The sequence below is a fragment of the Equus asinus genome, chromosome X, assembly GCF_041296235.1.
Source record: "Equus asinus isolate D_3611 breed Donkey chromosome X, EquAss-T2T_v2, whole genome shotgun sequence".
Classification (NCBI taxonomy): Eukaryota; Metazoa; Chordata; class Mammalia; order Perissodactyla; family Equidae; genus Equus; species Equus asinus.
In genome coordinates, this window is record NC_091820.1 from 6,400,186 (window position 1) to 6,428,157 (window position 27,972).

A 27,972-nucleotide genomic window follows, 5' to 3' on the forward strand; every position below is an offset into this window, starting at 1 on the left:
TAGCCCTGAGCTAACTACTGCCAATCTTCCTCTTTTTGCTGAGGAAGACTGGCCCTGAGCTCACATCCATGCCCATCTTACTCTACTTTATATGTGGGACGCATACCACAGCATAGCTTGCCAAGCGGTGCCATGTCTACACCCGGGATCCAAACCGGTGAACCCTGGGCCACCGAGAAGCAGAACGTGTGAACTTAACTGCTGCGCCACTGTGCCGGCCCCCATAAGGCTGTTATGGTGCAACTTCTTCATTTATGAATTTCTTCTTCACTAAATGTTGAGCCCCTAATGTGGGGAAAATCAGTATGTTGGGCTTGAGCCACTAGGGCTAGATTTGGCAAATGAGTTCTGTTTCGCTGATGAGTGAAAAAAGTTTCTGCCTTGCTCGTTGGAACGCTGGATGGTTAGATTGAATTTAGCTCACAGATAGAGATGGGCCTAAGGGTAGATATTATCAGAAGGAATTGCCTTAGAAGAAAGGGAAAAAAAGATTCAAAAGGAGATTAAGCATTTCTCATGGGTGAGAGTTTATTCTCTGGATTTGGCCCTCTTTTTATGTCTGTGTGCGTTTATATTTTTCGTAGTACATATTTATTTATTTAAAAATTTAAAAATACAAAGAGTACTGAAAAATATGAACAAGAAGTAAAAGCCTCTTTCTGCCTCTCAGTCCCACCTCCCAGAGTAACACAGTTGATAGTTTCTTGTGTATTTTTCCAGATCTCTTACGTGCACTTATAAGTGCGTGCGTGTGCACATGTGTGTGTGTGTGTGTGTACTTTTACGGCTTGGTTTGCTGTAAAGTACACACACATGCACTCTAAATACACACACGCTCTAAATAAAGTACAGACACACGCACATCTTGAACATATTGGTCTACCAGTACACATCTCCTTGTAGATAAAATGCGTGTCCACTAGGGTTCTTGGTTTTAGACCACAGAGACAGTTTCTGGCCAACTTAAGCTAACAGAGTTTATTGCGATTGCTGGACCCTTAAGAATTGGTGGAGGGCAGCGAGGCCAGTCTCAGGAGCAGCAGGAATCAAGGAAGCTCTGCAGGATTGAGAAGCAGGGAGCACGTAACACAGCAGCTTTCACTGTGGCAGAAACACCCTGGCCTGGAAACCATCAGGCTAGTGTAACCGAGACATAGGAGAAACTCCAAAAACCTCTCTGTTCTTGAGCCAGTACCTCAGGATTCAAAATGTGTGTGTGTGTGTGTGAGAAAGAGTGTACATGCTCAGTGGAAGGACGTATCCAGTTGGTTGAACTGGATCATGCTCCATCTCCAGGCTAGACCACAGGCCAAGCAGAGCAAGGATCTGGTCACCCTAGTCTGGAGTGGGAATTGCCCTGGCCAGGTTTTGAGGGGCCTGAAGCAACTAATTAGAAATTTTTTAAAAGTTGGCAGATACTGCAAATAACACATTCTGGGAAAATAACATTTATGAATGAACTAATTGCCTGACATGCCTCTGTATATTTTTCTTAAGCTGTGTCTTCTTAGGTCATTTATTTTTGTGACAGTGGTTTTGTGATACCACTTTCTGTAGAGGAAATAGGTGATTCAGAGTTTCCTGTAGCCTGGTGACCGCTTGTTGCTGCTCTTATGGTGGCTCACCACCTGTTACTGGTAATGGCATGTGAACTCTTGGCTTGCTAAATTTTGGAAAATCTCAAGTAATTTTATTTGATAAATGATAAAAATTGATAAATGATTTGAAAATTGATAAAAATTCTCTGGAAGAATTTTCCATAGACTAGCTTTTGGCTTTGATCATTTCCAACCTTGTTTCTCCTCCACCCTCATGCTGTTGACACCATGATGTGCTATCTGGCGCTGCCCACTTGTGTCCTGACGTTGGATCATTTATCCTGAAACACACTGTTCCTGGAAGCCATTCTTACGCCAGTACAGCTCACAATAACCCACTGTACCAGGGGATCCTGCGAACCTTGCAGCTACACCCCGCTAAGCCAGAAGGCAGTGTCGCCATGGCTCTCCTTCCCGTCTTCCTCATGTGGGGGTAGAGAGAGCAGAAGGAGAAGTGGATTTAACTGGTTACTGATGGTAACATGAAGTCTTACTTTCACAGATTTTCATAATCTTATCAGCTTGTGAACACTTCACTTTGCCTGCTCTCAGAATCTTGGAAGAGACCAGAGCAAGAGCGGACTGGAGCTCCCTTAGCGTCGTGGTCCATTCTCCTCTGTTCTCAGCACTATTCATGAGATGAGAAAGGAAAAGAAGTTCCCCATAAAGAAACCCGGGTTCCCTTAGGAAGAGGAATAGGCAAGGGGCAGTTCAAACCTAATCAGCTCCCCCTGAGCTGGACTGTAGTAGACTGTGCTGGAATTATAATGGGATTCCTCACGACTCTGTATGTTTGGTGTTTAGAAGAGCCCCGAATTGCGAGGACTTCATAAGTGGGATTCCCTCGGAGGCTGTAGGGTCCCAAGAAGCTGTGGCTTAGCCAGCGCAGTGACAGCTCAGCCGTTCAGTCCACGGGTGCTCGCAGGGGGAATGCAGTGCGAGCCACGGGCCCCTGGCCCCGGCCATGGTCATCGTGCTGAACATTGGTCTGCGCTTTGCGGTTTTCCAGAGGCCTTCGTCTCGCTTGGCCTCCACACATGCCTGTGAGACGGCAGGACGGGCCTTGTTAACCGGTTGAGGAAGGAGGAGAGGAGAGCGCAGTTTGAGGGTCATGGAGTGACTATGGTACGTGATGACACACGGACCCGAATCTGTGCCTTGGGATTCTGGTGGGACGAGCCTGCTAGTCACCCTCAGTGCCTCCCTGGACTTGATTTTGTGATTCTTGTGGGTGAGCCTGTGGGTCTGTTGTGGGTGGAACTAGGGGACAGAGCAGGAAATCAGCTGGCTAAAGGAAGGCCAGGAATCCAGGTCCAGGCCATCTGATCTTGGCCAAGTTTAAGCCCTGTGTGTGTGTCAGTTCTCACGGCGGCAACAGTGCTGGCTGATGTTGGAATCCAGTGTGTGTTTTCCTGATTGTGAGTAAGAGCTTTGGCTCCTTTCTTCTCCTCCTCTTCCTCCTGCTTTTCTCTTACCAGCTCACATCCTGGAAGGGCAGGGATGGGGGGCGGTATTCAAGCCCACTTGGTTGATTGAAAGCAGACCATGGGAGGCCAGGAGAAAGAGGCAGCAGAGACATTGAAATGTGCTGCCAGCATCCTGGTGGTGTGCAAGTCACTGCTCTGGCGCCTTGCAGCTCTCTTGGAGTATCAGTGCTTATAAAGGACAAGCATGGGGACTCTCTATTGAATCTTATTTTTTAAATTACCTATTCGGTTTAACTTATCTGAAGTTTTCTAGGTGCGAGATGTGGTGCCTGGCAATGGGGAAATAGGAAATTTCCAAACAAATGTAAAATTCCAATACAAAAATTGATAGCCATGTACCCTGGTCCTCCATCCCAGCCAATTGATGGCTTTTGGTCTCCTAACACCCATGCAAAAAGGTTCTTGAGATGGCACCTTGTTTAACTGAGCACTGAGAAAAATCCAGCTCCTCGAAGATTAAGTGTGAGAAAGAAAATCTAGTCTAGGAAAATTGAGCATTTAATCAACACAGCAAGTGCCCTGGAAGGGTGACGATGTAAAGAGGAGAGCTGCCAGAAGGAGAACACTCTCCATGCCCCAGATGGAAGCTCTCTTCCAAGCTGTACAGTCCAGTGTGGTGGGTTTCAAGTGGCCCTGTACATACCCCCAGATTGCAGCAGGCTTTGGCCCATGGGAAGCTAGTAGGTGGGGGCAGGATGTAGTCTTCAGGGTAGGGTTTAATAGGAAAGTCTTCTCTTAGGCTTAAGAGGTGGTGGGTCTTGTACAACTTCAAGGTGCTACTTGGGGTTTCTCTTGAGGAAGTGCTTTCCCTAAGAAGAACAAGAAAATCACGGGTGCTCTTACACATCGCTTCCCGGAAATCCGAGAGGTGAAGTCTTATCCAAGGAGCAGGTCACTGATCTTGAGCCAGGAGAGCTGAATACAAACAGTTCTGTGCAGACTTGACTAGGGTTTAAACTTATATGTTTAAAAGGGTCATCTGTTTTTAAAAACAGCACCAAGAGCCAGCCCTGATGGCCTAGTGGTTAAAGTTTGGGGTGTTCCACTTTGGCGGCCTGGGTTCGGTTCTGGGCGTGGAACGACACTGCTCGTCTGTCAGTAGCCATGCTGTGGCAGAGGCTCACATAGAAGAATTTACAACTAGAGTATATACAACTATGAACTGCGGCTTTGGGGTGGGGAAAAAAAAGAGAGGAAGATGGCAACAGATGTTAGCTCAGGGCAAATCTTCCCCAGAAAAAAACCCAAAAAACCAAAAATCCAGGGCCAGCCTGGTGGCCTAGTTAAGTTTGGTTAAGTTTGGTGTGCTCTGCTTCCATGGCCTGGGTTCGCTTCCTGGGCACTGACCTACACCACTTGTCTGTCAGTGGCCATGCTGTGGCTGTGGCTCACATGCAAAAAGAAGAAGATTGGCAGCAGATGTTAGCTCAGGGTGAATCTTCCTTAGCAAAAAAACAAACAAACAAACAAAAAAACCCCAATCCCCCCTACCCTCCCACACTTACATCCTGGCAAGGACTGAGGGGAGAAGTTTTTCCCATATTACTCAAACCAGTAATACTACTTAGCATTCTTTTCTTCTTCTTCTTCTTCTTCTCCTCCCCGAAGCCCCCATAGTTGTATATTCTAGTTGTAGGTCCTTCTAGTTGTGGCATGTGGGACACCGCCTCATCATGGCCTGATGAGCGGGACCATGTCCACACCCAGGATTCAAACCAGCAAAACCCTGGGCTGCTAAAGTGGAGCGCCCAAACTTAACTGCTTGGCCTTGGGGCTGGCCCCACTACCTAGCATTCTAAGAAGCATGTCAGTGCTGTCGTGAATTATTGTAAAGTATTCCAAACTCCTGCTAATCATTAGGGATTTCCTGGGTCAAAAGCATGAGAGATACGACTCTTGCTTTCCCATGGGATCTGTGAAGCTTTCTGGGGAGGTGTCCTAGCTGGAGAGCTTGGGGATGCGTGATGTCCATGGAAACTCTGGCCCAGGCTTCACTGTGACGCACTGGAGGTCACCTGAATCATGCCAGGCCTTCCTGAGTCTGCAGAGACGGATGGTCACGCCTGCCTGGCTCTGGGAAAATCCAGAGAGACCCGTGAAAGTGCACGGTTAACTATAAATGTCAAGCCCCACACAGATGTGAAGTCAGTGGTTTTTTTTAACCAAATAACTTGAACTTTTATTTCAATGTGCAGAGTGACTTAACTAGGAATTTTGTTAAAGACAAATAGCAGCCAAGCAGAGCTGGTGTGGGAGAGCAGAATAACTTGGTAAAGCCGAGGGTTACAGGCAGTTCTTTCCCCGCAACTTAATATTTTCAAAAATTTCACACCCACGGAAAAGTTAATATGTTCATCAGCTGTTAACATTTTGCCAAATTTGCTTTTTCTCCCTTGTACACTAATTTTTTTCTTTCTCTTCTTTTTTTTCTCTCTCGCTTTTTTTTCTGAGCCTTTGGAGAGTAAGGATGTTTTTTACTACAAAAAACATTTACGTGGTCCAAAAGTCAAAACTGTTAATAGATGTACTCAAAATTCCAAGCTTCCATCCCACTATTCACCCATCTCTTTAGTCCATTTTCATGACTTCCTGCTTCTTTTCTATGTTCCTTTTTGCATTTGTCTAATGTTTTTAAAGCCCGCTTTTAAAGATCTATTGATAATTCTTACATTTCTCCAAAGTGTCACCTTCTTTAGTAGGCTTTGTGACTGATCATTGTAGTGGTGGTCTTGACTGTATGCAAATGAAACGCAGGGCGTTTGTACGTGGAGACAAATTTTGTGAGAACTGATCAGAAACTAGGGCAACTGCCAGTAAAATGTACTTTAATCCGTCAAACGTCTGCTCAAAATCTGCATCTCGTTCAAGTCGAGCTAACTCATGGATGCATCCCATTTTAGTATTAAATGTTTTCCTGTTTATTCAGCGTGGTTGGTAGGATTCTTAGTGCTCTCTGGGTATTATAAGGGTTTCTCCAGTGACATGGTGAAAAGAGATACAACTGGGACTGTTTGTGATCATGATAGTCACGCTTATGTGTGTGTAACACAGGGAGTTATCACAAAACAGCGATGCTAACCTTGATCTATACACATGCAAACTAAGGAAGAAAAAATAAGACAGTTTAAGGGGTAAGCAGTGTCATTTACATGAAAAATACCAGGCCGTTCTCATGCTTGAAGATATCCGTTGTGCCCTCAGTAAGTCTCTTAGTACTAAAAACCCAGAGAGAGTGTTCAGGGCTCAGAAAGCCCTTTTCCCCCCAGACACCAGAGTCTGCATTTCCCTTTGTTTCTGTCTTGTCTTTGCCTGTTGCTGCCCTGGGCAGCATCTTGTCTTCTCCCCAGGCCCAGAGCTGGGCCAGCAGGCTCTGCCACCGGGAGGTGGGGTCCACCTGTGTTCCTCCGTGGCAGGGGTCTCAAACTGCAGCCCGCTAGACAAACTCTGCCGACTGCCTGTTTTGTTTTTGTGAGGAAGATTGCCCCTGAGCTAACATCGGTGCCCATCTTCCTGTATTTTTTTGTATGTCGGATGCCACCACAGTATGGCTTGATTAGTGGTGTGTAGAACCATGCCCTGGATCCAAACCCGCGAACCCTGGGCCTCCGAGGCAGAGCACACGAATTTAACCGCTATGCCACTGGGCCGGACCGGACCCCCACTGCCTGTTTTTCTATGTCCTTCGATCTGAGAAAGGTTTTTACATTTCTAAATGGTTGAGGGAGATCATCAAGAGAGGAATATTTCATGATACATGAAAAAGATATGAAATTCAAATTTTGGTATTCATAGAATTTTGAATTTTGTCAATGAAAACTTGGGGGAAGTTTGTTTTCTCTCTTGTTATGTAATCTCTCCATCACGTTCTCAATTTTGTCTTTTGTTTCTCCAATCCTGAAGTATTTCCTGTCTAGCTCTTTCCAGAAAGAGTCCGCTGGCCCCAGCTCTGTGGAATTAGACCTTTCAAACAGATGTCAGAGAGTGTGCGTCCTGAGCTGTTTTAAAAGCCACTCAAATTCATGTTTCCTGACTGAAAGTAAGGGGGATTGTTCACTCCCTTCTGTACCAAGCAGGCCTCCTTGCAGCCTGGAGTCTGTCGCACCTTGTGCTCTCTGTACAGAATCCTTTTTGCGATGGCTTCACCTGCCAGTAGTTTCTGAGCGTGGGTGTGTGTGTATTGGGGGGTCCTGTGTGACTTGGACACCTCATAGTCTGGATTTAGTAATGCACAACAGTTAATTCGCTTTGCAACTTTGGAGAAGAAGAATACGGAGTCGGCTCCCCTGTGCTCAGGTCCTAAAAGCAGCGTGAAGATGCTTTCATTTTATTCACCTTTCAGCGGGGTGAAGGATGCCTGGGAGGATGGCGGAACCAGATCCAAGAGTGTTCTGAGAACGCAGGGCAGAATGGACAGAGGTGGCACCTTGTCTTGCTCTCTGGCCAGCCTGGAGTATCGTCTTGGAAATCACTAAGAGCTCCTTCACTTCTTATCTTAGTTGTTTTTGAAAGGGGCTGCGGGCCTGGGATCCCAGAAGTATTCCTCTCTGGTTCTGCCACAACGTTCTGTGCCATAATTGAGAGGAGAAAGAGTCAGATAGACGAAAGCATGAATATTGGAGTCGTTAACAGGAGAAAATAGGAGCTTTGATGTAGGCTCTATTTCCAGCAACCCATTTGGCTCTTTGTCCACAAGCCAAATGAAAATAAACAGTCATTTAAAGGTAATGTTTATGTAACCTGCAAAAATCTCAGTCAGATGCGGAAGAGATGGGATCTGGGTTAATGCAGGACCGTCTCCTGCACTCTCTCCCTGATTGCAGGCTTCTGGGTAAAGCTAATGAAAGAAGGCAATTTCGATTTTTGTTAGACTCTTCAAAATCATCTGGGTAAAATATTGACCTTTTTTTGGCGTGGAAAAATGACTTCTACAGATTTCCTTTGTAAGAGCTTACATTTTGGTCATTTTAGTGGAATGTAGGTCAAAAAAGCATAATGCAGAATTTATTGCATTTTTAAGACCTCCAAAAGAAGATAATTCTGATTGTGATTCATAATAATCTGGGGAAGCAGATTGTTCTGGTTTCAGGGACTGTGTGTGCCTTAAACAATGTCGGGCCACCCTCAGTCTGGGGACTTTTTGGTAGCTCAGGGCAATGGCTTTCACCCGGGGGCAATTGTATCTCCCAGGGGACGTCTGGCAATGTCTGGGGCCATTTTTGGTTGTCACAGCTAGGGAGTGGTGGGGAGGGTGTTCCTGGCATCTAGCTGAGGGAGACCAGGGATGCTGCTAGACATCCTGCAGTACACACCAAGCCCCAGCACAGAGAATGGCCTGGCCCTGAAGGTTGCTAGTGCCGAGGTTGAGAAACTCAGGACCGGAGGAGGTCTGGAGCCTCACTCCATGAGTTTTTAGTGTAAAATATTATATACGTATAGAGACACACACACACGTGTACACATATGCTGATACCGCCCCCAGCTCACTGCACACATGATGTGTGCCCTGGTATCCAGTTTTAAAATGAATACCCCACATTTCCCCCAGGGATTGTAATTTCCTGTGCTCTGCTAATATGTTGGTGGTGACAGTGACATTAAGACCAAAGGGCCTCTTGTTCTTCTGCTCGAAGGTCCGAAGTAGAGTTAATTTCGTACTTTCAAAATGTAGTTTACAATGTTCTACGTTTTACGTGGCATATTCCAACAAACTTTTCTTTCGTGCATCTGAATTGGTTTTGTTGTGGGGTTCCCTTTTCCAGCTTCCTAGAACAAAAGCAGTGATGGGTAAAGAGAGGGGGACTCTTAGGCAGACACAGCCCCTGTAAGTACGGAGGAAGAATTGTGTTGGCACGGGGTAGTTTTTGGAACCGCTTGTGTTCCAGAATGTTTGTGGAGAGGATGTAGGATATTTCTCCATGTTTAGCTTTGAATATGGAGTTTAAGAAAAGGAGAATAGTGGATTCATGGTGCAAACGTTTCCTAAGCACATGTTATGCCAGGCACTCAGCTGGCTCCAGAGTTGTAGAGAGCAATAAGCATCATTTCTCCTTGAGAACTTCAGATCTGGTTGGAGAGGCGGGCGAGGTAGCAGTGACCCCATTGCAGGGGGAAGAGCTGTGATGAAGATGTGGGCGTCACTGGGCGCCCTGAGGAGGACCTGCTGGACATGTGGGTGTGAAGCCCTTAGATGAGGGAGGAGGTGAGGTCGGTGGTGTCCAGGAAGAGGTGGGCCCCAGTGGGCAGGGCCACGTCACGCAAAGCTTGGCCTGGCTTGCCCAGGAGCCTGGCTTCATCGGAGCACAGGCACCGAAGCAGAGCCAGAGCGAAGGGTCCTCGGATGGACCTCCATTTGGGGCTGTGAGTCCTATGGTTGTATTTCTCTTGGCTTCGAGATAATAGGTTTCTGGTTTGGGTGTTTTAGGAGAAAGGAGGTGGAGCCATCTGGGGACTGAGCCGACCCTGCAGGCTTTGAGGGGGACCTGATGTGCAGTGGGAGAGGGAGTGGTCTAAAACTGAGTCCTGGCTCTCATGCTGTTTAGCTCTGTGATCTTGGGAAAATCATTGGCCTCCATCTCTCTACCTGTGATTAGGGGATAATAGTACCTGTGAGGACTAAATGAGATAAGGGTAAGAGTTTAGTGTCTGTGTGCCTTCTGAGGTCAAGCTCATGTGAGTAGGAGTTGGCTGGGCTCGCACTCACTTCTGGTTCCTGAAATCGCTCCGCCCTACACTGTTAAGTTGACAAGGCGGAGCCCATAGATGCCCTCTCCCTTGAGCACAGTCCTCTGCAGATGCTGAGGTGGAGGCCATAGGCCTTAGGAGCACAACATCCCCACCAGGCTGAAATGTGTGGATTTGCCTAGAGCACTACCGGTCAAAGTGGCAACAATAACGTGGCTGTTTCCAGTCACCGTACCAGCTGCCATCACCTCACAGTGGTACCGTGTTTCACAGGCTCCAGGTTCTTTTTGCATTTCCCAAAATGGCCCTTGATAGTTGTGGTAGGCAGAGTCATGGCCCTCAAAAGATGTCCCGGTCCTGATCCTGGAACCTGTTACCTCTTCCGGTGAAAGGGACTTTGCGGATGGGATTCCAGGATCTTGAGATGGGGAGATTATCCAGTTGAGCCCAAAGTCCCCACAGAGGTGCTTCTAAGTGGACGAGAGAAGCAGGAGGATCAGAATCAGAGATGTGTCCACTGAAGCAGAGGTCGGAGCGATGTGGGCCCACTGCGGCCTCTAGAAGCTGGACAAGGTGGGGAAATGGATTCTCCCCTGGAGCCTCTAGAGGGAACACAGCCCTCTGGCCCATTTTAGATATCTGACCTGCAGCACTGTCAGAGAATAACTCTGGGATGCTTAAAGCATCTGTGGTACTGTGTTGCAGTGGCCATAAGAAGCCAGTGCAGTGGATAAACCAGCATAGGTGGTACAGTTGGGGGTTAATACGGGGGGGGACAAGGGGTTCAGCTAACGAGTGGCGGAAGATCAGGGCCTAGAACTTTTGCTGGGTCCTGCTGTGGCCGCCTCCTTCCTTGTGCAGTAAGAAATACAGCCCGACAGTGGGACGTGTCAGTCGTTGTTTTCACGGATGCTTGTTCTTGCAGTGTGACGTCTGCTGCCCAGATTGGCCAGACCTGACCACGTTCTTCTGAAGAGCCTGGGAAAATAATGACCCTACAAAATTCTGATTTTATAATGATGCTTCAGTCTGAGATAGAAGAGTATATTCACAGAAGTTAGCTGAAATTAAAGTGCATGAGTGACGTAGATCTTCTTTTTAGCAGTGCGTAACTTCACACTGTTGGGAAGAAACTCTACAATAGGTTCATTAGCTGTGGGACAACTTTTAAAATATATTTCAGTGTCATTCTTGAAGCTTTTGTTATGTGTGATGACAGAAAATTGAATTTCTTTTTTTTTTTCAAAGATTGGCACCTGGGCTAACAATTGTTGCCAATCTTCCTTTTTTCTTTTCTTTTTTTTTTTAAGGATTGGCACCTGGCCTAACAACTGTTGCCAATCTTTTTTTTTTTTCTGCTTTATTTCCCAAACCCCCGCTCCCCCCACCCCGTACATAGTTGTATCTCTTAGTTGCAGGTCCTTCTAGTTGTGGGATGTGGGACGCCGCCTCAACGTGGCCTGACGAACGGTGCTATGTCCGCGCCCAGGATCCGAACCCTGGGCCGCCGCAGCAGAGCGCCCAAACTTAACCACTCGGCCACGGAGCCGGCCCCGAAAATTGAATTTCTTAATCCACTTATATTGAATTTAAAATCCCTTTAACTCCAGGCTTCGGGTGTCAGTATTCTTGACTCCTAACAAGCAGCTATTCGGTGGGATGGTCTTCCGCACTCTGTTGTGACTGTGACAGGAAACGTTTTATGTATTTCGGTTTTTATCACAAACCAGCTGAAAATGAAGTTTTGTATGAGTATGACTTGATTCCATAAAATTTATTGTTCAGGTGCAATTTGAATTAGAAAGCCCTTCCATAGGGCTCTTCCCAACTTAAATTATGTGATTATACTTTTGACATTAGAGGAAATGCACTTATTTAAAATCCTTTGTATCAGAGCAAATAAAGAGTTTTCATTTTTTTAAAAATTGGAAGTTGTCTCTAGTTTTTCTATTGTACAATGACAATGTAATTATGTTTTGTTTAACATTTATACACACATACATAGATAATCTTTGCTTCAAGGATCTCAGAGAGCTTTAAAAAACAGCTTCATTGGGGCCAGCCTGTGGTGGAATGGTTAAGTTTGGCATGCTCTGCTTCAGTGGCTCAGGTTCATGGGTTTGGATCCCAGGCACGGACCTACACCACTCATCAGCCGTGTTGTGGCGGTGACCCACATATAAAAGATAGGGGAAGGGCCAGCCCAGTGGTGCAGTGGTTAAGTTTACACATTTGGTTTGGTGGCCTGGGGTTTGCTGGTTTAGATCCTGGGTGTGGACCTATGCACCATTTGGCAAGCCACACTGTGGCGGGCGTCTCACATATAAAGTAGAGGAAAATGGGCATGAATGTTAACTCAGGGCCAGTCTTCCTTGGCAAAAAGAGGAAGATTGGTGGCAGATGTTAGCTCAGGGCTAATCTTCCTAAAAAAAATAAAGGCGGGGGAGAAGATTGGCACAGATGTTAGCTCAGGGCAAATCTCCCTCAAGCAAAAAAAAAAAGAGGAGGATTGGCAACAGATGTCAGCTCAGGGCTAATCTTCCTCAGCAAAAAATAAATAAATAAAAATAAAAAAGCTTTATTGAGGCATAATTTACATACTACAAAATTCACCTGTTGCAAATGTATAATTCCATGATTTTTATTAAATTTTCACAATACAATTTTAGAACATTGATCATCCCCAAAAGAAACTCTGTGTCCATTGACAGTTCTCCCCTCCCCCCAAGTCCCTGGCAACCTATTTTTTAAATGTCCAGAATTGCCTATTCTGGGCGTTTCTGATAAAAAGAATCATACAACGTGTGTCTTTTGTGTCTGACTTCCTTCATGTAGTTTAATGCTTTCAAAATTCATCCATGTTGTAGCATGAATCACTACTTCCCTCTTTTTTATCATCGAATGATATTCCTTTGTTGTTAATATACCACATTTTGCTTCTCCATTCATCAGTTGACGGACATGTGGGTGGTTTCCACTTTGGGGGATTATGAATAAGCTGAACATTTGTGTACAGGTTTTTGTGTGGACATATGTTTTCATTTCTCTTGAGTATATTCCTAAGAGTGGAACTGCTGGGCCATATGGTAACTCTAAGTTTAACTTTCTAAGGACCTGCCAGACTGTTTTCCAAAGTGGCTGTATCATTTTACATTCCCACCCACAGTCGATGAGCATTCCAGGTTCTCTACATCCTCACTAACACTTGGTATCATCTCTCAAAGAACTTTCTGGACCTCTGTTAGAACGCCTAGAGTGTCAGTTGCTGTGTAGGAAATTAAGGATTTTCCTTACCAGCTTTAGAGACTAGGAGTCCCTTGAAGAGAGGAGCTGGGCTGTCCTTCGCATACGCAGTAGTATAATAGTGGTCGGTCTGAGTGGGTGGGAGACTAAAGGAATTAATGAATGACTGCTAACAGAGAAAGGAAGGGTGGGGCACTGACTCCCCCACCGGCCTGCGTAGACTCAGGGCTTGGGCCCAAAGGGTGAGTGGGGACTTCCAAGTCCTGGTGCCCTGCTGTTTCTCGCCAGGAAGTGAGTTTGCAGAGAGTGAAGCTCTCTGTCAGGTCGTCACTCTTCAGTCTGCGTTTGCGCAGCCCTAGCTGGAGGACCTGCTTGGATTTGTAGGGACAGGCTGACGGGGGAGGCAGTCGGAGTGAGAGGGGGGCTTTCAGAACAGATGTTCTGAGGGGGGAGTGAGGTAACGCTGCAGTAAAACACAAAATGGGGTCCTGTCAACGCCTCAGGGAACTTGGAGCAGATTCTAAGGAGAGAGAGAGCAGGGCCTCATCTAGGGTGAGGTGAGTGAGGCCCCTCGGGCACAGAATTTATGGAGGTGTCCTCACCCGCCTCACCCCCTCCCAGCCCTGAGTGGCAGATCTCATTCATGCGTTCATTCTTTCAATGGCTTCTCATTTGAGGTGCTGTAGAGTCTACACGTGGATTGTTCTGTTATCTCCCTGAGGCATAGAACTATTTCTTAAAGTGATTGTAAGGTGCACCTAGTCAGCTGTTTCTGATACAGAGTGCTAAGTGCCATGAGATGGTATGAATGTAGTACAGTGGGAACTCAACATTGAGAAAAAGGGTGTCTTAGTTACCGATGGCCGCTGTAACAAATGACCACACTTAGCGGCTTAAAACAACACTGATTTATTATTTTACAGTTCTGGAGGTCACAGGTCCAAGATGGGTCTCACTGGACTAAAATCAAGGTATCTGCAGGGCACGTTATTTTCTGGAGGCTCCAGGGGAAAATCTTTGTTGTTTTTAATCGCCTTTTCCAGCTTCGAAAGTCTGTCTCTGTTCCTTGGGTCATGGCTCTGCCCTCCGTCTTCAAGGCCAGCAGTAGTTGACTTCCTCACACTGCATCACTCTCACTCTGGCTGTCCTGCAACCCTCCTCCCCATTGAAAGGCCTCCCGTGATTACATCGGCCCTCCCTGCATAATCCAGGGTAGCTTCTTTAGATTAGCAACCTGAATTCCACTTGCAACCTTAATCTCCCCGTGCCGTGTAATCTAGCATATACACAGGTCTGGGGATTAGGATGTGGGCAGCTTGGCTGGGGAGGGGCATTATTCTGTCGACCACAGTTGGCATCTGGTTCCAGGATTATAGTAGTTTGTTCTTGAAATGGTGTTAGCCCTTACCCTTGCTCTTCTGGCTATGTTGGAACCAGCATTCAGGCAGGCAACATAAGGAGCTTGGGTCTGTTTTCCGGAGCAGCAGTGTCATCCATTACATATTTTTGAGTGATGAGATAAGATCAGACCTCTGCTTTGGGAAGATTCATGTGGTTTTGTGTATTCGCAGGGGGAAAGATCAGGCAGACGGAAATTGTGTACAGTTCTCCAGAGGGCAGGGCACCAAGTAAGGGAATGGCAGTGGGTGTGGGGAGACATAATGTTAGGGATGCTGTGGGGTTGAAATGATGGGACTTGGCATCTGATTGATGGAGAATTTTGGGGATGGGGCAGGAAAGGGGAAGGAATGAGTCCAGGATGGCAGAGCGAAGTTTTGGGCCTGGGAGTAAAGGGTAACAATTGGTGAGTCAAAGGAAATAGTAAAGTGAGGCTAGGAGAACAGTGAAGGTTACATGTTAAATAGTGACCTCTGGGTGCAGGACAGGGATCCAAGTGGAGATAGGAAATAAGCAGAGGAAATATTGCCTTGAAATGGAGCTTTAGAGTTACCTGCCAAGAGGGCCGCCATGTTAGATGACATTACGAGGGAACAAAGCTAGAGGGAAAAGATTCAAGGACAGAACGTTGGGAAAATACCTATTTTTAATGGATGGGAGGATGAAGAAGAACCAGAGAAACAATCTCAGGAAGAGTGTTAGAAAGTAGAAAGAGATTGACTCATTCAACACAATTGAGTGGCTACTATTTGCCAGGCACTGAGGAACCAAAAACAGATGCAGTTCCTGCTTTCCTGGAGTTTCCAGTCCAGCTATATTGCTCTGGACCCATTCACTTGATGAGTGTGGCCATCACATAAGCCAGTGGAGGAGGGGGTACAGGAACAGTAATGCCAGATGTTCCTGAGAAGGAAGAGGCTCAGTCATTGCATTTGCTGCCTTTGTTGAGGTTATTGATTATTTCAAGACAGCAGATGTAGGAAGCTTCCTTTGATGAGTCCATGGTTCTAACCGTGGGCCGTTTCCACCCACTTTGCCGTGTTAGGACCTCCAGGTTTAATGACTCCCCTCATCTTTATGCAGAAACCTATGTCTGGGACCTTGACATCCCATTTTATCATTCTGGAACCTAGGCCATTTTGATTGTTAACTTGTCTCTAATATCTGGAGTGGCCATATAATTTGTTGTCCAAATTTGGACACTTTTGAGAGAGAAAGGAAGCACTATTAATAATTACCTTGAGACGACAAAAATCAATCAGGACCATCTCAAGCAAAAAGACACATGAATATGTTGCTATACTGAAATGAAAGTCATTTTTAGCTCATTAAGATTTTCCTGAAATTCTCAACTCAAATTTGTGAAAAAATTTTAATGCCAGATGTTTTGTAATTTTTTCTTAGGAAATCTGGAAATGTGTTCGTACACACACCAGGCCTTGTTCATGGACTTAAGTCAGGTGTTGTGTGTGTGCAGTATTCTGCAAATACCTGTAGACCCTCTCGTGATTAATAGAAACACAAATAATTTCAAAGGCATCGTTGAATGTACTGCCTTTATGTAGTCTTGCCATTAGATATTTTTTCCTTAAACGTTAGGTAAGGGAAGTGCAGCTTTCTTTTTTATGTAGGTGGTCCACAAAACTTTTTGACACTTAAAAAAAATGGTTCTCCTTGTCTATCGAGTCATTGCTTACGATAGACAGGAGTTGAACACAGCGGTGAAAGATCGAAGTATGACCTAGCCCATCCAGTGGGTTACTAGGCACCTGTTAAAAATGGTGTTTTAGAAGTGATGTATTTATTGGCACCAAAATATGTTTACAATATACTGCAACATGTTTCTGTGACCCCAAGAGACCCGGAGCCCAGTTGGTACTAGGAGCACTTCTAAAGTATGTCCTTGGAGTAAGCCAGGCTGTGGGGAGATCTGCGCGCCGTTACATGCTGTTGATCTGCTCGTAAATTTGACTTCCGTGGCTGTGCTTTGGCGTTGTCCAGTTCTCTAACGCTGAGGGTTATTTTAAGTAGCCCAATGAGACATCTCGTGGACAGCATTTACTGAGCATAGAGTTGTACAGAGTCCACCAGTTCCTCTCTGGGACCCGTGGGAGAAATTTTGCACATGTCCAATTCTTGATGCTGTGTTTTTAATACTTCTTTCTTTTTTGGGTACTGTGAATCAAGTATCTGATCATGTTTGTTTGAATGGATGTCTGGGAAACTCGGGAACCCGTTGATAGTTCCCTTCCAACAGTTGTAAAGTTGTGCAGTCTCCCAGTGGCAGACTTTGGGTACCGTCCTCACCTCTCAGCTTTGTCTCATTTTTCATGCCATTATCTTCTCTTTGCCCTGATTTGCCCAGTTAGTTATTTTATTTTTGCTGTTTTGTGTGTGTGCTTTTGGAGCTCACGTCAGATCTTTTTCTTCTTCTTGTTTCCCAGGTGGGGAAGTATTGAGTATTTCAGCATTGTGGCTTCTTGGAGGTGGTCGGCTCACAGTAGCTTTTGAATTCTGATGTGTTAGCGGCATCTTATTTTAATCTAGCTGCTTCCTGTTGGAATACTTCAGGACAAAGCTTATTTCTAATTTTAGTATGATGAAGACTATGAAAAGCAGCTGATGCGCAGACCCTAGGTGAAGCTTTGTAGGCTTTTCAAGTCTGAAAAAATCACTTTATGAAAGAAAGATTCGTAACAATTAGCAAAACTCCTGAATCATTCAATTTTACTGGAAAAATCACTTTTTAAACAGATTCTTGGCCTTAAAGGTACAGTGAGGGGAGCGGAAATTCTTTTTCCATCTCCATCAGTGTGGTGGAGCCGTTTCCTCTCCACTCCATTGAAAACTGGGCCTCAGAGCCTTGAGTTTGCTTTGTAACTTTTATTGAAAAGCAGGAAATGAAAATGACTTTTTGAAAGTAAAAGTTCTTAAATGCCTCCCACAATAAATATAAAGAATAAATAATAAGTATAAAGAAATAAGTATAAAGAATTAGTGCCGAAAAAATAACTGCTTCTCGATTTATGAGAAGGAAAGATTTGGAATGATTTTTTGAGATCGGTTCAGAGCCTCAGCTGTTCTGTTCATAGTAGTTAATAATAAGGGCCTCTGATTTATAGCTTTGACCGGCCAGGAGGTGTACCATGTATTTAACATAGAATGTCTCTATTTCTCCCACAGCCGTGTAACTTAGGTATCTTTCATCCCGTTTTTACAGGGAGAGGGAATTATGAGGCTCACAGGCTCTTGTCCAGGCCACACAGCTACTTAGTGACAGGGCTGTAAGCTGAGTCTGTAGCGTATGGACTACAATGACAGAAGCAATTTTAGCCAATACTACATTGTGTTGACTGTGCCAGGGAACACAGTGTGTTCCTTCTATGTGAATGGTGGCCTCCACCCCTAACGTCGTTGTGAGGGCTCAGTTCTCCCCACTGTACAGATGAGGAACTGGAGGCATGAGGATACCTGCCCAAGGGTATGCACACAGCTGGCAAGGGCTAGGGCGATTCTCGCACCACCCTTCTGGCCTCGGCATCCGTGCTCTTCATCGCCAGGCCAACTGCATCCCAGTTAGAATAGGAGGAAGTGTCCATATCCCAACCAGAAAAGGCCCTGACACTAAGCTCCATCTCAGTGCTCACCTTCATCATGGAAGCAGATGGGTGTGCCTGGAGGAAATGCCTCTGGCAGTAAGGGTGGGGTTCGGTGGGGAGCTTGCTGAGAGAGTGAGATGGACAGGGGATGCGGAGATACCAACCGCGATGCAGTTCTAGGCATCGGACACGTGGGTTCTCTCAAAGGGCGCAAGGCTGAGGAATGTGAAACCAGTTGGGAGAGCTTACTAATAACCTGGGCAGAAGATGGGGGAGTGGAGCCAGACAGATTCCATGGTGTTTATGAGGCAGATGGAGACAGATTGGAGAGGTATTTGTTAGTTGAGTTGCCAGGGCTTGCCGGTGATGGAAAACCCCTCATCTGTGGTTGTCCCACCTATTGACCTCAGATAACAACCACACTGCTCTTCATCTCAACTCCTTCCGTTGGCCAACTCCCATGGAATTATGTTGTTGTTCTTGAGGCACCTGTTGGGGGCTGACCTGTGCCTTGTAGAATGTGTGACAGCACCCCTAGCGTACCCACTACATGCCAGGAACACCCCTCCCCCATTTGTGGCAATCTAAAGTGTCCCTAGACATTGCCAGATGTCTCTTGAGGGGGGAAACACAGTCACCCCCGGTTGAAAACCACGGCTTAGGGGCAGGACTGACCATCAGTGTAAACTAGAACAGAATTCCCAATGGCCCACCACCTCCCAGTTGTTGCATTTAACACTTAAAAATAAACGTCCGTTTTTGGGAAAGCCTGGAGTTTTGAAGGCATTTACTTCCAAAGGGGTGCAGATCAGAAAGTTGGAGAATTTGGGTCCCTGCCTTCAAAGATTCTTCAGCTTCTTTTAGTATAGTGAAACTTCTGTGTATTTGTGTAAGAGTGTTGGGTTTTTGAGTTTTAGTTTTTTAATTTTTGTTTTTATTTAGGACATCTTCCTAATGTCCTGAATATGGAGATGACGCTTGAAGAAGCACTTCGGCTTGTGAATAGGAATGTGTGTGTGTGTGTTTTAATACTCAGTTCTTGAATTAGCTGATCATTGACATTGGTGTCCCAGATTTTGAAGTATTTATGTAAGCAAATAGTTGAATTTAATTGTTTGACAGAAGGGATTTGCTTGCCATATTGTTAAATGAAATTGAAGACAGTGCAGTTGACCTTTCCAGGTGGGGGGGGGAGTAGGATGTGTTTTTGTACGTGATGCAAACTGAAATGTGAACAGTAGGACCATGTGGTGTTCAGAAACTTTTATCATAATTTCAGTGGATAAATAATGTGCTTGACAGTTACGTTTAAAATTATGCCTGATGCTCATGCAAAATGTGGGCACAGTGCTTTGGGAGATGAGGAAGAGCTGAATTAGGAGTCTTTTCTACCTCGTGATGCACTATGTCATCTATAAACAAAAAACGGCTTGGTGTCATGTGAGGATTATCCTTATACAGTTTGGTATCGTGTCTGGGGAAGAGATTCAAATTGCTGTTGATTGACAATTTGCTGAATAAGAAAGATCATGTTATCTTAATACTTTAATAGGTCATTTTTAAATGGTGTGATTCTTTTTCTCTCACTAAAGATTAGTTTTATGCCACTAAATAAAATTTAATCTATCACTCGGATTTAAATAATAGTAAATGCTTAGAAACAAATATTGTGCAGCTGATAGCTTGTTAAAATTTGCTCTGGGTTTGGTTTTATTAGCTCTAGGTGGATTATATAATTATAAGCCCACTTGGGTCATGTTATTACCTTATCTCACCCGAGTTTCACGTGACAAATCCTGTCTTGGTCTTCCTGTGCGGAATTTCTGTGGCCTTTCATGGTAAGACTTGGGAGAGTGATTCTCATTTGTGGCCTAGGGTTGACTCTGGCGGCCTGGGCCGGTGGGTTGGTGATGCATGGGTCTGTGTGTTCACATACATCAGTACGAGCTGAGAAGTATTGATTTACCAGTTCTACAGGCATGAAATACTTGTTATTAGTGTCATAATACATTAAGGAAGAACTCAAGTTTATATAAATGTCTCGTTTAGTGTCTCTTTTTCTCCTGATTTGAATAGCTCATACTTTTACACTGAAGTTGTAAATCCTACAAGCATAATATGTCATAGTTTGTAGGAATGAATGGATATTAAATGTCTTACCTGAAGAGCAGATGATGTGTTTTACCCATTGATCCTTAAATAAAAAATGAGCTATTTCCCCTGAATATTTATTTCCCTTACTTACAGCACTAGTATGTTTATTTTTCTTCAGAGTTGAAAAAAAAAAATAGTGACTTTTTTTGGGTTTTGACCCTGCTCTTTATTTGTTTAAACGAACGCCTGTTACATGCCTGCTGTATTGTGGGCACCAAGCTTTAATGGAGGTGGTTCCCAGGGATTCACGGGAGACCGCAGGCTCCCCGGCTTTGGGGCGGGGCGGAGGACTGTGACGGTTGGGTTTTATTCTGTTTTCTGTCTCAGTCACTGCTGATGCAGTGTCTAGGTAACAATTTGTTAGGTTTGTGACGATGTCGAATGAGTGAACGGATGAACGAATGCACAGAAGATGCGCCGGTGTGCCTCTCTAGTTGTGTCTCGTGGAGCGCGGCGCAGCGGAAGTGGGGTTTCCTGTCAAGGGGCGGGACAAAACGTGCTCCGGCCGAACGAAGCGTGATGGCGGCCGAGGGCGCTCTCAATGCAGTAGTCGGGTAGCGTTCGAAGAAGTTGCCGTCAAGAACTTGCCAGTTGCCTTGTCTGTCCCTCGTTTTAATGCCCTACGTCTATTTTATGCTGTGAATGTTGTAAGTATAACAGAAATTTCTGTCTTGTGAGGTACCTCCATATCTCTCTCCCCTCAGGAAAAAGGCGGGACCTCTGTTGCCCTGTAAGTCCGCAAGTTCTTACAAGGAAGGAGGCCATAAGGAATTAAATCATAGAACTTCATATTGAAAATAGTAACGGTGGGGATTTAGAAATCACCCTCATTTTTTTCTTCTGAACCTATTGTCTTAGAGTTGGCACTAAAGCCGTTGCTTTTCCTTTGTCGTCTTTTTTTTTCTTTTTATCATAGTCTTTAGATTTGTACTGTCTAACATGGCAGCCATTGGCCACATGTGACTGTTTAAACGTAAATCAATGAAAGTTAAAGAGAATGTAACAGTCATTTCCTCAGTTGTACTAGTCGCATTTCGAGTGCTCAGTAGCCACATGCCTTATGGGACAGTGAAGATGCGGTACAGAAAGTTTTAGTAGACAGATGAGATTGTGGTTACTCAGACTTTTGCCTAATGGATATTCCAGGGAAGATAGAGGAAAAAAAAATCTCAGCTGAAGCAGAGAGAAATTTCACACTAAGTGACTAGAACAGTGAATAAAAATTGAACATATCCAAAAAAATTACTGCATGAAGACTCCTCATCGTGTCACTTTAGAATGTTAGGGGTAAGGTAGTATCTAAGCACTTTCCTGGGTTTAAAGAAAAGTCGTGTGAAGGATCTGGAATCACGATGACATCAGATTTCTTAACAGCACTGGAAGTTAGAAAACAGACTGAGCATAGAATTCTATGAAAATAAGTTTTCACTCAGAATTTACTCCGAATTTTCACTAGGTGTTAATGAAGAATAGAATTAAGTTATTTGTACATATTCAGGATATCAATACAATTTAGGTTTTACAGTACACTTCTCAGGAAGCTACTGGAGAATGTGTCCCACCAAAATGGGAGAATAAACCAAGAAAGAGGGAGATATGGGATCCCAGAGACAGACGGAATTCTCAGGATATTGGTGTGGTTTCAGGGCTCTTTAGCAGGCCTAATGCTGACAAGTATAGACTGGAACAGAGACAGGAAATTTCGGAAGGAAGGTCTGGTGTGTATGTATTCGGGGAGGGGGTGTGTGGAATGGAGTTGGAAAGACATGGAAGTGACAGATTACCCTAGAGTTTTGATTATGTGAAAAATTGAATTGAAAGATTGTGGAGAATGTTGGAAGAATCACCCAGGAAAACTAAGGAAATAAAAACAGAGGCAACCAGTGACTCCAGGAAAACACAAAAGTTGTGCAAGGCAGGAATCATAATCATGCTGTACTTCTCAGCAGTGCCCATTCCACTGTCGAAATAATATATAGAGAGCATAGATTTAACCAAAAACGGTTACAGTATTGGGAAAATGTGGGAGAGTAAGCACAGGATTGGTGATGGGAATTTAAAAACCCAAATTCTTCCTCATCTATATGTGAGAAAATCAAGTAAGTAATATCTAAAGTTGCTAGGGAATATTATAAGCAGGTTATTTAGAAACGTGGAAGTCAATACTAGGGAACATTGCCAATAATTAAAACAATTCTAAGATTTCAAAGCTGTTGCTTTGGTAAGTAGAATTGGCGATAGATGGTGCTAAAAAGCTTGTTATTAAAAAGAGGAATCTTTTGCTTCGCCGGTAGTTTACTTTTTAAAACTTTGTATATGTATTACTTTGAAAAGAATAAAAATGGTTTGGAAAATGAAAGTTTATAGGATATACCTCCTGTAAAGTTATAGAAATTTTGGTAGGGTCCACCTTGGCAATATTGCTATTTGGGCAGATAATTCTTTGTTAAGGGGGGCTGTCCTGTGGCATGTTTAGCAGCATCCTGGCCTCCCTAGGTGCCAGTAACATTCTTCCTCCAGTCCTGACAACTGAAAATGTCTCTAGACATTGCCCGGTGTGCCCTGGGAGGTGAAGTCAGCCTCATTTGAGAACCACTGATTTAAAGGATTTAAACTCTGTTGTTGAATGAATCGTCTCAGTATATAAAAATGCTGTTCAGTATTGGTAATGCAGGAAACAACGGCTTCATCACACCCATCTGGAACCCCGTAGCACATGAAGTGGTTCAGAATTCTCTGGCTGCTCCTGCCCGTACCCAGCTTAGCCCCTGGCGCTCGGCCTGGTTAATTCAGGGCTCACTATAAAAACAAAAGGGCTCAGGAGGAAACTGCAGCTTCTCTGTGGTGCTTGGTAGCTTCTGAAAACATTTTAGATTTTTCACGTTTTCATGATGGTACAACTTGAATTTCTGCAGAGTGGGAATGTTAGTCATTCCAGCAACTTTGGAAGAGGCTGCACCTTTGGATACATTGCTGTGCTCAGCTGGCTGCAGGACAGATAGATACACACGTTCCTCTTCTCCCCCCTCCCCCATCAATCCTGTGGCAAGTTCTCGGTTCAGTTCTTTGGGAGTGTTTTCCCTTAGAATTTGCAGAGGAAGTCAACAGGAAAATGGTTCCTCAGATTTTCTGATGTGGATGAAACCTCATAAATAATTTAATACTCTCATTTCACAGCTGAGGAATCGCTGTTCCAGAGAGAATTTCTTACAATTAATTAGGAGCAAAGTGAGGCCTGTAACTCTGCTTTTTTCCTTCATTTTTTAATACAATGTACGTGCACGGTAGTGCTGTGGAATGAAGACAGAATGGAGCAGTGAAATGGATCAGGCGTCTGGCAAGTTTTGACAACATTTTCACAGTTAAGAGTCCTGAGCACTGTTTGCTGGGGGTATGACCCCTTGTAAGCTTAGAGAAAATGAAAAAAAAAGAAAAGAGACATGAAGTGGAGTATCTAAAATCTTTTCATGAAGTGCTCCATTACCCAAATTCCTGATGGTCCAGACTGTGCCCCACTGGGGGATGGGGTCTAGGATGATGCAGGAGCAAGACACAAAAGAAAGGCTGCTGTCCCCCACCCCGCCCCGGTCTCCTAGCACTTGTCATGGGGGCGGCCTTTGAGCCAGTGTGTACCACCACCACAGCTGTTCTTACACTGGTGGCCAAAATAGTGAAATGGGTCCATACTAGTTGGGTGTGGAGCTCCTTCTGGGATGTTCCCTGCATCCTGACATTCCCGGAGATGGTTTCCCTGCCCCCACATGGTTCAGCAGATACAGGATTACCTGCTGGCCCAGCTAGGGGGCCCCTGGCTCCAGCTTGGCTGGAGCCCTGTGGGTCGTCGAGCTTTGGAGTCGCCCCTGCTGGGAGTGTGCCGTCTGCAGGGCCATCTTGCCCAGGTAGCCCCTTCTTCCTGTACCGGACGGGGCAGCCCATTATGTCCACCGACCAGCCTTCTGGTACTCTGCCTGTCAGCATCCTCTTTCCCCAGCACCATGACATGGTTAGAAACCTCAGAGCCCTCTTCTGGCCCCGTTCGTTGCCTCCAGCACCACTCAAGCTGCAGCCCCTTTCCCTTCCTCCTCGCCCGACTTCCTGGGCCAACAGGGTGGCCGCTTCCTGTGTGAAGCCTCTCTAGATTTCTTCCATGCAACGAGAATATGAAGACATGATTCCTTGTCATCCGCTGCCCTCCTTGTCATCCGTTTCTCAGCAGCAGTTATTTGCTAATTGCTCCTTGATTTTTGAGAGACACCTGTCACTAGAAGCCAGGGACAGCACACTGTTCTGGATTTCCTCCTGCCTTGTCACACATTCCTCCGCCTCACTGACCAGCTCCTTCTCTAGGCTTCGATTCTCAGCTTATAGTCTTTAGACCAGTAGTTCTCAACAGGGCGATTTTGCCCTCCAGGGGACACTTGGCAATGTCTGGGGTCAGTTTTGGTTGTCACAATGTGGGAGGGGAGTGGATTGCTGCTGGCATCTAAGTGGGTAGAGCCCAGAGATGCTGCTCAACATCCTACGATGCGCAAGGCAACCCCACAACAGAGAAATCTGATCCCAAATGTCAGCAGTGCCAAGAATGAGAAACCCTGCTTTAGACGTTCCTGTCCGCGCCCGGAGCTTCAAAGATCGGGGTTATAGGATGACTCCCCAGCGCAACTCTAACTGTGACTTCTCCCGCTTGCTCAGGCTTGTGTATTTAACTACCTAGTTAACAGTCCACTTGGAGGTGGAATGGGCATTTCAAAGTTAACACATAAAAAGTCCTGATTTCTCCTCTCCTCAGCCTTCCTGCATCCCAGGAAATGGCTCCACCTTCCAAGTTGCTGCTCAGGCCCTGAACTAGACGTTGGCCGTGGTTCTTTCCTGCCCGTCCCCATCACGCCTGCACTCTACCACAAGTCCTTAGAGCTCGTCGCCAGAGTGTCTGAGAGCCCCATCTGGCCTCTCCTTTGCATCCCTCCTCTTCCCTGCTCGCACCGTGCGAGCCGCCCATTTCTCTGCTGAGCAGGAGCTTCACTGGGTTTTGTTCTAAGCCCGATGGGAGCCCCTGAGGGTTTTTAGGTAGAAGGATGATCAGATTTTCTTTTCTCATGAAGTCTGGTGCTTGGTGAACAGTGTGCAGTGTGTGGGGCATGCGTAGGATCACACTCTTTTCCGGGGCTGCAGAGTCCTCTGTGATCTGGGACCCGCTGCCACTCTCTTCTGCTGCCCAGCGCACTGGCCTTCCTCCCTCTCTCCAAGGTCATTCTCACCGCGGGACATTTGCACGTGTGCTGGGCCTGTAGCCTGGCCTCTCTTGCCCCTGTTCCAGCACTCCCTCCTCAGAGAGCTCCGCCCCAGCCCCCAGTGTAGAGTACTCCTTGCCCCCTCATTACTTTCTATTTCTCTACCTAGTTTGACTTTATTATTTCTCTCATCTTCAGTGATCTTTTGTGCATTTGCCTCCTGGTTTTTGTCCCTGCTCCTCCCTCACCAAATCCCCCTTCTCACTGCCAGGACGGATTAGTCCACAAGATCAGAGACCTTATGTGTCCCTAATACCAGAGCGGCATGGAGCGCCATTTCCATTGTCCCCAGGACTGAATGAGTAGTTGTCGTCAGTAAGAATTTGCTCAGTTATGTTGGATCTAGAAATACCCGTGTTTTCACTTAGCATGGTTTAGGATGGTAGAGAAAAATGTGGCTATCGTGAGAGCAGAGTAGATTTTTCGGTACTGAAATTCTCAGGTGACATGATCACAGTCGGTTCTGAGCTGATGGAAGTTTTGAGCAGATTTGTGTGAACAGTCTCATTGCATACTTTAAATGGAGATGGAGGCCTTACGTTCACCAGCGATGATTGTCCACCGTCTGATGTGGTTATTATTTCAGCTTCGTGATACCCCTAATTCGGATATCTGCCTGCTTATGGAATAGACCAGAATATACTTCAGGATTTTTTCACTGACAGTTTTTGCCTTACTTTGGATATTTTTCATTAACAGGTAACTGAAGACAGAAAACAGACCTAAAAATAAACCCCGGAAGGAAGAAGGGACTTGCCTACATTTGGCTCTGAGTAAGTGGAATTGTAACTTACTACATGATGGATGTCCTGTCAGCCTCACCTTATTTTCTGTGCTTAAAAATTAAATATTACTGTGTTGGCTATATATACTGGAAACAGTGATTTCTCAAGATTTCTTGTAATGTGTGGTTTTGCTAGCAAAAAATGCTATATATTTGCATCAGCACTTTATAACAAACTGCTTTTTTATTTAGCTTCTGGAAGTCAGAAGTTTTACGAAAGAGAAATCGAGATGATTATTCAAGTGTATGCTTTCTAGAGAAGCATTGTTTCTCTCTTCTTTCTCATATACATTGAGGTACTTATTTTTCCTCAGAAGGCTGACTTATGACAAACAAACAAAGGTTTCTGCCTTTTTGTCTGTTACAGGTTCCCTTTGTCTTATATCTTTTTCTCAGAATGTGTTTGGAAAACGACAGGCAGCTATGTAACTACTTGTAGACCAGCTAGAATTTTCCATAAAAACCTAGTTTGGCACGATCCCGAGGCAGCATGGCCTGTGATGTAGGCCCCCAGGGAGGCATTTTCCTTCAGTCTGAGCCCTACATGGACTGTTGTCAGGATAGAGAGAATCCAGACTCACCCAGAAAGGGGCCTTCTGAGGTCTGGAGCTGCCATATTGGCTGTTCTGTTTCACCCAATTTATAGTGAGGCCCGATTCTCAGCTAAATCAAGTGCATCCTTTTCAGACCACTTTGAGAAATCTTCCATTTCCAGGGTTACTTTTCTTTGAATCTGTTACTTCTGGAACATTGTGGAGTATACAAAGATGTGTGAGATATGTCTTGGTTTTTGGGTGAGGCATTACAGATGCACCAGAAGTGCGGGCGGGCAGAAAGCCGTGGTGTGGATGGGTGTCCCGTGGATGGTACAGGCATTTCTTGCTGTGGGAATTCCGAGAAAGGGCCTGCCAGTGTGTGTGGAACAGCCTAGGAAGGCCGGAGCTTCCTCTTGGAAGAGAGACTTGACTTGGGTTTGGTGGTGGGTGGGATTTTGATACATGCTGAAGAAATGTGTTCTAGATGGAAGACTCTATGGCCAAAGGTAAGGAGCCAAGAATAAGGAAGCATTTTGTTTTGTTTTTTTTAAGGGAAAAGTTGACAATCCAGTTTGGTTGAATGGAGGGTAGTGATGGGGGAGCAGACAAGGCGTAAGGAAAAGGCAAGGACTTTGAACTTGACCTGCCTACACAGTGCCCAAAGGAGACTTTGATTCCCATTCTCTTGGCATTAGAGCTGCCGTCTCTGTCTACCTGGACACACCTGAAGGATATGCCTGAGGGATACACCCCGTCAGTAATGGAGGGGCAATGTGTAGTTTGAAAGAGCACCAAAGGGGTCTCATGATCAACCCCCATGGGGGAAGAAAGAATAGTAAATCATAACCAAATGCTTCTATAATGCTTACTGTGTGCCAGACACTGCCATTTTTTGGTAACAACGTTATTGAGATGTGATTGACGTAGGTGACAGTTCACCCATTTGAAGTGTACAATTCAGTGGTGGTTAGTGTATTTCACAGAGTTGTGCAACTATCACCACAATGGATTTTAAAACATCTCTTCACTCCCCGGAGAATCTCATACCCATTAGTAGTCATTCCCCATTCCTGCCTCCCACAGCCCCTGACAACCACAGTCTACTTTCAGTTTCCATGGATTTGCCCGTTATGGAAGTTTCGCATAAATGGAATCATACAATATGTGTTCTCTGTGGATGGCTTATTTTTACTCAGTGTAA

At 45.3% G+C, this 27,972-nt stretch overlaps 1 protein-coding gene across 6 annotated transcripts in view; it reads left to right on the forward strand.

Moving 5' to 3' along the window:
* Positions 1-27,972, forward strand: part of TBL1X (transducin beta like 1 X-linked) — a 210,339-nt gene that overhangs the window by 55,367 nt on the left and 127,000 nt on the right. For all 6 annotated transcript variants that reach the window (XM_014828024.3, XM_014828023.3, XM_044768167.2 and 3 more), the window contains exon 2: positions 26,151-26,224. The gene's annotated coding sequence lies outside the window, so the exon portion shown is untranslated. The remainder of the gene's footprint in view (positions 1-26,150; positions 26,225-27,972) is intronic.